The 10,422-nt window shown below is 40.5% G+C and overlaps 1 long non-coding RNA gene across 1 annotated transcript; it reads left to right on the forward strand.

Annotated features, from left to right (window-relative positions):
* The first annotated feature begins 5,080 nt into the window (after positions 1–5,080).
* On the forward strand, positions 5,081–8,508 carry LOC109403739 (uncharacterized). Its single transcript, XR_002128506.3, has 3 exons — positions 5,081–5,546; positions 5,639–5,759; positions 5,825–8,508. It is a non-coding gene; the product is annotated as an uncharacterized LOC109403739 (long non-coding RNA).
* The last annotated feature ends 1,914 nt before the right edge of the window (positions 8,509–10,422 follow it).

Below are 10,422 nucleotides of genomic sequence, written 5' to 3' on the forward strand. Positions count from 1 at the left end.
TTTTCACGGTTGTGTAAACGATCAATGTTGTGACGCGTTTAATATAGAACGATCGTTGACGTATGTGCATTACCCTTACTATCACGACCAAATAAACCATAATCGGGATGAAAACCGTGTGGTGTATTTTCATATAACTAGTGGATCATATCACCTACCAAAGGTGGCTCCAAGATCCACACCTTGCCCTACCCTACTAACAAATACTCCTTCCCGAGACAACTGTGGGGATGCACAGTGGGAAAAAAACAGTGCAAACCTACACTAAATTCTGTATCTCACGAACGCATCTGGCTTTTCTAATGAATAAAACGGTTTTAGGCGTAAAATTGTCTGGAAAATCGAATGGAAGTGTTAAAACAGACCGCACGGATCATTATCTTGCTCATTTTGCCCTAATTCCCCAATTTTTTATTAACATTTATATGGAACTAGCTCTAAAACAATTATGAACGATGAATGCAGTTTGCCTTGAAGGACTTTTGTGAAGGATTAAGATGTAGACAATCGATTTGAAAGGATTGCAGTGACCGCGTGAATGTATTTATGCTTATTTTACCCTAATTCCCCACATATATTGAGTTTTGTATGAAATTAGCTCCATAACTCGCAAGGAAATTATAATTGGTCTGCTAAGCAAGGTTTCTTTAGTGGATTATGATACAAGGAATCGATGAGAAGTGATTGCAGTGACCGCGTGAATGTTTTTATGCTCATTTTACCCTAATTCTCCACATATATTGAGTTTTGTATGAAATTAGTTCTATAACTCACGGTGGTATGCTAAGAAGGGTTTCTTTAGTGGATGATGATATCGATAAGAAGTGATTTCAGTAACTTCTCGAATGTAATATGCTCATTTTACCCCAATTCCCCACATATTTTTAGTTTTGCATGAAATTAGCTTCTTAACTCGCAAGGAAATTGTGAGTGGTATGCTATGAAGGGTATCTTCAGTGGATGATGATACACGGAATAGATTAGAAGTGATTACAGTGTCCGCGCAAATGTAGTTTTGCTCATTTTCCCCTTATTCCCTACATATATTAAGTTTTGCTCCGTAGTTCACAAGAAAATTATGGGTGGTATGCAAGGAAGTGTTTATTTAGTGGATTATGAAACACGGGAGCGATTGAAAATGATTGCAGTGACCGCGTGAATCTAATTATGTTCATTAAACCCTAATTCTCCACATATATTGAGTTTTGTATGAAATTAGCTTCATAACTCACAAGAAAATTATGAGTGGTATACCAAGAAGGATTATGATACATGGAATCAAATAGAAGTGATAACAATGACCGCGTTAATGTAATTATGGTATGGTATCCATTAGTTTCTTGTGAGTTGTAGAGCTTATACCATACAAAACTCAATATATGTGGGTAATTAGGGTAGGATAACCAAAATAACAATCACGCTCACTGCATTAATTTCTACTCGATTCTTTATATCATAACTCAATAAAGAACTACTTCACGGCATAATATATGTGGGGAACTATTGTAAAATGAGCATAATAGCATTCACGCGGTCACTGCAATCATTTTGAAAGTATTCCTTGTATCCTCATCCTCCAAATAAGCACTTCTTAACATTCCACAAATAAATTTCTTGCGAGTTAAAGAGTTAATTTCATACAAAACACAATATGTGTGGGGTATAAGGGTAAAATAAACATAATTACATTCACGCGAATACTACATTTACTTCTAATCGATTCCTTGTATCATCATCCACTAAAGAAATACTTCACAACATACCACCCATTTCTTGTGAGTTATATAGCTAATTTTATGCAAAACTCAATATATGTGGGGAATTAGGGTAAAATGAGCATACTGACATTCAAGCGGTCACTGAAATTACTTCTAATCATTTCCTTGTAGTATAATTAATTCACTAAATACCAGCATGGTATGCACTAAATAATAGCATACCACCCTTAAGTTTCTTATGAGTTATAGAGCTAATTTAATGCAAAACTCAATATATGTGGGAAATTAGGGTAAAATGAGCATAATTACATTCACGCGGTCACTGCAATCATTTTTCATCACCGTGTATCATAATCCACTAAAGAAAACCTTTCTTACATACCAGCCATAATTTCCTTGCGAGTTATGGTGCTAATGTAACACAAAACTCAACATATGTAGAGAATTAGGGTTAAATGAGCATAACTACATACGCACACACACACTGCAATCACTTCTATTTATTCCTTGTATCATCATCCACTAAAGAAACCCTTCAGAGCATACCACTCATAATTTCCTTGCGAGTTATAGAGCTAATTTGATGCAAAACTCAATATATGTGGGGAATTAGGGTAAAATGAGCATGATAACATTCACCCGGTCACTGCAACCATTTCTAGTCGATTCCCTGTATCATAATCCACTAAAGAAAGCCTTCTTAGCATATACCACTCATAATTTTCTTGCGAGTAAGGAGCTAATTTCATACAAAACTCAATATATGTGGGGAATTAGGGTATAATGAGCATAATTACATTCGCGTGGTCACTGCAATCACTTCTCATCAATTCCTTGTATCATTATTCACTAAAGAGAGCCTTCTTAGCATACTACTCATAATTTCCTTGCGAGTTATGGTGCTAATTTCATACAAAACTCTATATATGAGGGGAATCAGGGTAAAATAAGCATAAATACATTCATGCGGTCACTGCAATCCCTTCAAATCGATTTTCTACATCTTAATCCTTCACAAAAGTCCTTCAAGGCAAACCGCATTCAGGTTTCATAATTGTTTAGATCTAGTTTCATATAAATGTTAATAAAAATTGGGGAATTAGGGCAAAATAAGCAAGATAATGATCCGTGCGGTCTGTTTTAACACTTCCATTCGATTCTCCAGACAATTTTACGCCTAAAACCGTTTTGTTCATTAGAAAAGCCGGATGCGTTCGTGAGATACAGAATTTAGTGTAGGTTTGCACTGTTTTTTTCCCACTGGACTCCACGGTTTTTTTAGTAACAACGGTTGTCGAACTAACATTCCTTCCTCTTTCCCGATGATCGTAAGGACGTGGCCGGCGCCGTTATTGACTTTATAATATTGAATTCTTGAATTGTGCACATTGCTAGTGATTAGCTAGTCTCAAGCACCATTCATTGGATCTCTGTGCAACTTCGATTGTTTTGGTCAATCACGGAGTAGCAACTACGATGTGTACGGTTATCTTAGCTTTGTCTTGCTTTGCTAAATATTCAACAGCATATGCGATCGAGTGTTGGTCGTGTTGTCATTATTAATGCTTGCGGCACATCGACGATATATTACAAGCAGGCACCATTTTTTTTCCTCACTCACGCGTAACGATCTATCACACAGCGATATAATCCGTATAAAGTAGCCTGTGAGAATTTCCTTGCACCCATGGACGATTGAAAAGGCTCTCACTCCGATTCCTTGGCGTCATAAAAGTATGTTCTCTCCAACTAGCACTCTCCACTCACAAATCATTTGCTCTCGCAGGAGAACTTGGTTGCACAGCCTGCACCAATCCACAGTTTTAACTGTTTGACGTCAGAGCAGTGTCGTGTTATATAGATGGCCATGAATACAAGTACCTTAACACACGGTACCACTAAACGTCAAATATTTGGTCTCGTGCGTCGGTGGAGACGTTATGCGACTCGCAGACGGAGTGAAAAAAATGATGCTTTGTTGTTTATCCGTGAGTTGTGCATGTAGAGAAAGAGAGTCATCGTGAGCGCTGGAGTGAGAGACTTTTATTTTTCGTCCCATACAGTGAAAAATCATGATCGCGGAGGTGGTTACATCCGTGGAATTTGATTGCGTGACTGAAAAATTGGATGCCTGATTGCATGCATTGAAACAGCCAGGTTTACTGTGCAGCGTTGTAAAAATTTCAGTAAACCTCAGCGAAAAAATGGAGTCCACAATGAAACACAGAACAGGGACAACTACCGTTCAGTTTTATAAAAAGTAATTCATGTGAAAATCAGTGAGAGTGACGTTGCTAAGAATGTTGGTGTCACTCTTTGGTCCATGCTACTGATTAGTTGCCACTTCTTGAGTACTGTTGAAAAAAATGGGACATTTAATGGTGAAGTGATGATTTCGCTTCAAAATTACTTGGGCATTTCGCAGGTGGCAAGTAGCTAAGTATTGTGAATGTTGTTACTGTTCTTACGTTGGCATAAATCACGAAAATTTTAAAATAAGTAAGTCTGCCTAGATGACCTTCTTTGATTGTTTCCGATTATAAACTCATGAAACTAAAGCTTTGAACTTCCTCCTCCTCCTACGGTTTACGATCGCTTTTCCGGCTGAATGCACGAATCGAACATCGTTTCTCGAGATTGGCTCTACGGATATATGTGAAATTTTGATGGTAACTGCACAACCACTAAAAAGGTCTGTGGTACATCTTTCCCTTTTTTATATCGTTCCCCAGAAAAGGCGATCGAAAATACCACGAGAGAGCCACGAAAGAGAAGAGAACCATTCTAAAACATTGAGCATCAGTTAAAATTTTTCAAAGTTATGGCAATTAAACTGAAGGTATCTTTATATAACTCGAAGTTTCAACCTCTAAATGTCATTCAATATGTTTGGCTTGAACTCGGAAGATTTTCTAGAAGAGCAAACAAATTCCAATTTTTAACAAATTTTGAAAAATAATCCACACTCAAATGACTTTTCTATTTTGAAAGGAAATGACACTTCGAATATTTCACAAGATTCTTCGGTTTGCGAGAGACTATGTTGACGTTCTTCCACGAGGTTCTCCAGGAAGGTGGCCGCTTCTCCTAGTTCTTTGCAGAGTTGCACTCTGTCACTGTCAATGGAGTAGAATAACTAGCCACAAAAGTCCAATGTCGCGACTGTTCGTGTGACTAACATCTAGTGTGCCACGTTATTAAAATAATTAAATACGAAATATGACTACAGCGCCATTGGAGTTCTAGTGTATTTCTATTATCAATGGTAAGCAAATCGCTGATTTTGATATGCCGACTGCGATCCAAGTCAGCGTGCGCTCTGTTTATTTTTTTATTCTTCAACCTCTTAACCTAATAGACCATTCCCGTCTGACCTAACCCCCCTTTTTGATATTTTTCTTCGAAAGACACGTGTTTTTTATGACTATTACCGATTTCAGATTTTTTTTATATGCACTCCTGATTTTCATACAAATTTTCAAAAACTGGGAAATTCACCACTTTTTTAAATAAAAATCACCATGCGAAGTAATTTTTGGCGGGTTTTGGCAACTCTGAAATGGTGATCTTTTTTTTTCACCTCGGAAAATGAGCAACGTCTGGGAGCACTTTTTTTTGTTGACATTTATAAATGTCAAACTGCACGGCTCGATTTCATCAGGACCAGAAGCAACAGCAGCGGCGGATCGAACTGTATTTGGACCGGAATTCGTTAGCATCACGAAATTTCGAAGTTTAGTGTCCACCGCGGAGTGTTAACAAAAAATAAAAAAAGGAAACATTTTCTCCGGTTGTGAAACTACTAAATTTTACATCAAATCGAGCAAGGTAAGTTTTAAAGCAATTTTTAAAATTGATAAGGTAATAGGGGAACGAATTAAATATCTTATTTGTATCGATTATTTTTCTGAAACCGACAGGTAACCGTTGATGGTTTGCTGGTGTGCAGCTTCCCGGACCCGGAGCAGTAAAGTCTCTCCGATGCCATTAACTAGAGCTGCCTCCACTGATTGAGAAGGATGCTGAACTTCATAGTTTTCTGTAAGTTTCACTACGACAAAAATAATTATTATTACCTATATTTGATTGAAGGCATTCCATTTCAGGTCAATCAAACCATTGCGGTGCTGGGGGAACACGGGAAGATGCCGTCAAGGATGCCGTATGGTCTCGTCGTCGGAACGGTGGGATATGTACAAAGAGGAACCGACACTTGGGAGGAACTGCACTTCCATAAGATGACCAACAAAAGGAAAAATTGCGGTAGGGCATGCAAAATTACGCGACTTCCGTGTTCAACTAGGAGCAGATGGCGGAGAAGGAAAATTCTGCTCAAATGAAAAAAAAAAACAAGCGGCACACCGGGTTACCTTGGTGCCCTGTAGCAAGGCAGCATCAGGGAAGGATTCCATAACCTGCACAGCATGTGCGGCAATCGGCAGCGATCCAATTGCAAGTGCAAGTTTAACTCAGGAAACAACTGGCCCATCAACTATACTGGTATGCTTAAGTTTGCTTCTTTTTGACGTTACTTGCAAACGGGCACAGACTATTTCTTAACTTGCAGAGTGAATAATACCTTCAACATACTTGAACATTTGGCCAGAAAAGCCAACTGATTCCTCCTGCAATTCTTAACAGAAATTTCAGCAGTTATTCCTACCGGGGATCCCACCAGGCACCCTCACCAGGGTTTCTTTCTGACATTCCCATCAGGGATTCTTCCTGCTATTTCCAGCGTGGATTCCTCCAGCAATTTTTAGCGGGTACTAATTCCTCCTGGTATTTCCACCAGGCGTTTCTCCAGCCTTTCTTAGCGGGGATTTTTCCTAGCTTTTCCACCAGAGATGCCTCCAGCCATTCCCATCTGGGATTCCTTCTGGCATTCCTACTAAAGGTTTCTCCAGCGGCTGGAGTCCAGAGATTCCTCCTGCCATTCCCAACAGAAATTTCTGCAGTAGTTCCCACCGGGGGGTATCCCACCAGACAATCTGGGGATATCCCACCAGGGATTCTTTCTGCTATTTACAACGGGGATTGGTTCTAGCATTCTTAACAGGGATTCCTCTACGCATCCCATCCAGGGGTTCCTTCGGTCATAGGAGACTCCTGCAAGAATTCTCAGCGGGGATTTCTCCTGGCATTCTTAGCGAGGATTCCTCAAGCCTTTCCAGCAAGGACTACCCAGACATTCCATGCGGGTATTCATTCTGGCATTCCCACTAGGGATTCCTCCAGCCATTCTCAACGAGGATTCCTCGTGCCATTTTCAGCGGTGATTCTTCTGGCATCCCCAGTAGGGATTCCTTTGGTATTTTCACCAGGGTTTCCTCCAAGCATTCCTACCAGGGATTCCTTCAGTCATTCTTAGCGGTGGTTCCTCCAGCCATTCCCAACGGAAATTCCTCCAGCCATTCCCACCAGAGATTCCTCAAGCCGTTCCCAACAGAGATTTTCCAAGTCATTCCCACCGGAGATCCAACCAGGCATTCCCACCAGGGATTCCTTTTGCCATTTCCAGAGGGGATTTGTTCGGACATTCCCAAGAGGGATTTTTCCAGGCATACTCACTATAGACACTATAGATTCCATAGACTCGCGAAGGCGAAGACAACTGTAGCCAAACGAACTGTCAGTTCGTGTAGCCAAACGAGCATGACGTCACGATTTCAATAGCGACAATGGATTGCGTGACGTCATATTCGCTTGGTACACTCTAAATTCACGGTAAAACACACTAAAATCGTATTGCTCAACCATGTCTCCGCGAGTCTATGGAATCTATAGTGTCTATAATACCCACCAGGGGTATCTTCGACCATTGGAGATTCCTTCAAGAATCCCCACCAGGTTTCCTCCTGCCTTTACCAGCGGGGATACCTTCAGTTATTCCTACAGGCGATTCCTCTAGCCATTTCCAGCAGGCATCCCCAGCAAGGATTTCCTCTGGCATTCCTAGTAGGGATTCCTCCAGGCATTCTCACCAGGGATTCCTTCTGGTACCTGTTCTGGCATTCCCAACAGGGATTTCTTCTGGCATTGCCAAAGAAAATTTCTCCTGCCATTCCTACCAGGAATTCTTCCTGTTATTTACAGCGGGGATCCACTCTTGCATTTCCAACAGGGATTCCTCCAGGCATTCCAGCCAGGGGTTCCTTCGGTTATTGGAGTTTCCTGCAAGAATTCTCACTGGGGATTCCTCCTAGTATTCTTAGCGAGGATTCCTCCAGCCATTCCAGCAAGGACTACCCCAGATATTGCATGCGGGTATTCCTTCCTCCCATTCTCAACGGAGATTCCTCCAGCCATTCCCAATCATGATTTCTCTAATCATTCTCAGCAAGGATTACTCCAGGCATTCCCACTAGGGATTCCTCCAATCCTTCCCACCTAAGATTCCTCCAGTCATTCCTATCGGGGATCCCTCCAATCATGCCCGGCGTGGAGTCCTTCTGGAATTTCCACTAGGGGTGCTTTCTCTAGTCATTCCCACCCGTGATCTCACCAGGCACTCCCACCAGGGATTCTGGCATTCTCATAAGAGATTCCTCCAGGCATTCCCACCAGGAATTCCATCAGCCATTCCTACCGGGGATTCCTCCCACCCTTCAAAATACTTGAATAATTGCTCTTCGATCATATGTCCACTATAGTTGGATTGTTGGAAAATCGTATATGTATAAACATTGACCTGTTTTTATTATTATTGTTTTACAGTTGCTGCTGTATATACTTTCATCATGGACTTCTCCATTTGGTCACCTGGATGGTCTCAAACGGGTTTTGATGTTGGCAGAAAATTGTGTATATATATATATGTATATATTTATAATCAATAAATAGTATCGAAGGGGGGAGGGGGGGGGGGGAATGGGCGGTATTGTTGGCCTCAAAAAGTGATTGAAATCCTTCCGAAAGCGGAACAACATGTTCTGGCTCACGAATAATTCCAGAGGTTCCAGGTTGAACAGGTTTACCATGTCCTCACAGAACTGAAAGGTGATGCTAAGCAAGTATTCTCCATTAACTCTGTAAAATTTGTATTTTAATATGATCACCATGTTCTCCCAGAACTGCAAGGTGATGCTGAACACGTCTTCTTCATCAACTTTGTAGTTTAATAGGTTTACCTTGTCCTCCCAAAACTGCAAGGTGATGCTAAGTAAGTTTTCTCCCTCAACTTTGTAGTTTAGAAGGTTCACCATGTCCTCCCAGAACTGCAAGGTGATGCTGAACAAGACTTCTTCATCCACTTTGTAGTTTAACAGGTTCACCATGTCCGTCCAGAACTGCAAGGTGATGCTAAGTAAGTTTCCTCCATCAACTTTGTAGTTTAGAAGGTTCATCATGTCCTCCCATAACTGCAAGGTGATGCTGTACAAGTCTTCTTCATCAACTTTGTGTAATTTGTAGTTTAATAGGTTCACCATGTCCTCCCAGAATTTCAAGGTGATGCTGAACAAGTCTTCTTCATCAACTTTGTAGTTTAAAAGGTTCACCATGTCCTCCCAGAACTGCAAGGTGATGCTAAACAAGTCTTCTTCATCAACTTTGTAGTTTAAAAGGTTCACCATGTCCTCCCAGAACTGCAAGGTGATGCTAAGTAAGTTTTCTCGCTCAACTTTGTAGTTTAGAAGGTTCACCATGTCCTCCCAGAACTGCAAGGTGATGCTAAGTAAGTTTCCTCCATCAACTTTGTAGTTTAAAAGGTTCACCATGTCCTCTCAGAACTGCAAGGTGATGCTTAATAAGTCTTCTTCATAAAATTTGTGTAATTTGTATTTTAATAGGTTCACAATATCCTCCCAGAACTGCAAGGTGATGCTGAACAAGTCTTCTTAATCAACTTTAAAGTTTAAAAGGTTCATCATGTCCTCCCATAACTGCAAGGTGATGCTGTACAAGACTTCTTCATCAACTTTGTGTAATTTGTATTTTAATAGGTTCACCATGTCCTCCCAGAATTGCAGGGTGATGCTAAACAAGTCTTCTTCGTCAACTTTGTAGTTTAAAAGGTTCACCATGTCCTCCCAGAATTGCAGGGTGATGCTAAACAAGTCTTCTTCATCAACTTTGTAGTTTAAAAGGTTCACCATGTCCTCCCAAAACTGCAAGGTGATGCTAAGTAAGTTTCCTCCATCAACTTTGTAGCTTAAAAGGTTCACCATGTCCTCCCAGAACTGCAAGGTGATGCTAAGTAAGTTTTCTCCCTCAACTTTGTAGCTTAAAAGGTTCACCATGTCCTCCCAGAACTGCAAGGTGATGCTTAACAAGTCTTCTTCATAAACTTTGTGTAATTTGTATTTTAATAGGTTCACCATATCCTCCCAGAACTGCAAGGTGATGCTGAACAAGACTTCTTCATCCACTTTGTAGTTTAAAAGGTTCACCATGTCCGCCCAGAACTGCAAGGTGATGCTAAGTAAGTTTTCTCCCTCAACTTTGTAGTTTAGAAGGTTCACCATGTCCTCCCAGAACTGCAAGGTGATGCTAAGTAAGTTTCCTCCATCAACTTTGTAGCTTAAAAGGTTCACCATGTCCTCCCAGAACTGCAAGGTGATGCTTAACAAGTATTCTTCATAAACTTTGTGTAATTTGTATTTTAATAGGTTCACCATATTCTCCCAGAACTGCAAGGTGATGCTGAACAAGACTTCTTCATCCACTTTGTAGTTTAAAAGGTTCACCATTGTTGTAGGTTGCA

The sequence above is a fragment of the Aedes albopictus genome, chromosome 1 (assembly GCF_035046485.1).
Source record: "Aedes albopictus strain Foshan chromosome 1, AalbF5, whole genome shotgun sequence".
Classification (NCBI taxonomy): Eukaryota; Metazoa; Arthropoda; class Insecta; order Diptera; family Culicidae; genus Aedes; species Aedes albopictus.